Consider the following 1218-nt stretch of genomic DNA (forward strand, 5'->3'; position numbering starts at 1 on the left):
TGCGTTGGTAAGACCAAAGGACATAACCAAGAACTCGTAATGTCCATAACAAGTCCTAAAGGTTGTCTTAGGAATATCTTCTCCCTTTACCTTGAGCTGATGATACTCGGACCGTAAATCGATCTTTGAAAATACAGTCGCGCCTCGGAGTTGATCAAACAAGTCATCGATCCGAGGTAGCGGTGTAGAGTCCAAAGAACTTTACTTAGCTAAGTTAGATAGTAGCATAATAATAGTAATAGTAGTAGTATTTTTATGACTGTGGATTTTGGTTCAGACCGAGATTTAATTGGAAACTCATAGTAGCACTTGTAGATTTTCTAAGTTTAACCTATAGTTTAAGAATATTAATTTTAACCTAAGGTTTGATTAATATTGCTGGTTATTAATATAATAATTATTGTAACCTAAAGTTTAGATAGAGTCAATAGGATTATGCCATTTGACATATGCATGATTATTAAGAAATTATTATTTTAATGATAAAATAAGGGAAATATAAGACTTAGTCTTCACCAAAATCTGTTAGGAGCATGACATTTATCACAATTTTATTTATTTGTGGATTAGGTTGATATTTAGATAATTAAATAAATTTTTCGTAACTTTAGGGTACTGTAACTTCCGACCTGTTTTTGACCCAGTTATATTATGAATTTTGAAAAATGGCATTTCTTAAAAGTTGTAGATAATTTAATTAGCTTTCTAACGATATAAAGAGAGTCTAAATCGGAGTCCTACAACTCCAGATATGTTGATTTTACTGTAGGGGAGTTTAGAGTTACGAGATTTAGGGAGTTAGAAGTTAAGATTCTATTTGTTTTAAAAATCAAGCTTTGAATCCTTAAATCTCTCTGAACAATTCCTAAGCCTTTGGCTGAAGGATATTCAAATATTTTCAATTAAATTTATTATTTTTATTCAAGGCCAAAAAGAAGATTTTTATTCCTAGAACTCTATAAATAGGACCTAGCACCAAGCATTTTTCATTCATTCATCAAGCTAAGTTCAGATGCTGCAAGTTGCTAGGTTATTGTGAGAGTGTAAACACTTGGGTTGGGAATAATAAGCTTGATCACTATAAACTTACCAAAACACTTGGGAAGTAAGGTTCTATTCACATTTCGGTTCAAGGTTTAGATTGATCATAGAAGTACTCAAGGTATCCCAAACTCTAGTCCATTTCGGTATTATTTTCTTTAAAGTTCTCATAGTCTT

The sequence above is a fragment of the Humulus lupulus genome, chromosome 1 (genome assembly GCF_963169125.1).
Source record: "Humulus lupulus chromosome 1, drHumLupu1.1, whole genome shotgun sequence".
Classification (NCBI taxonomy): domain Eukaryota; kingdom Viridiplantae; phylum Streptophyta; class Magnoliopsida; order Rosales; family Cannabaceae; genus Humulus; species Humulus lupulus.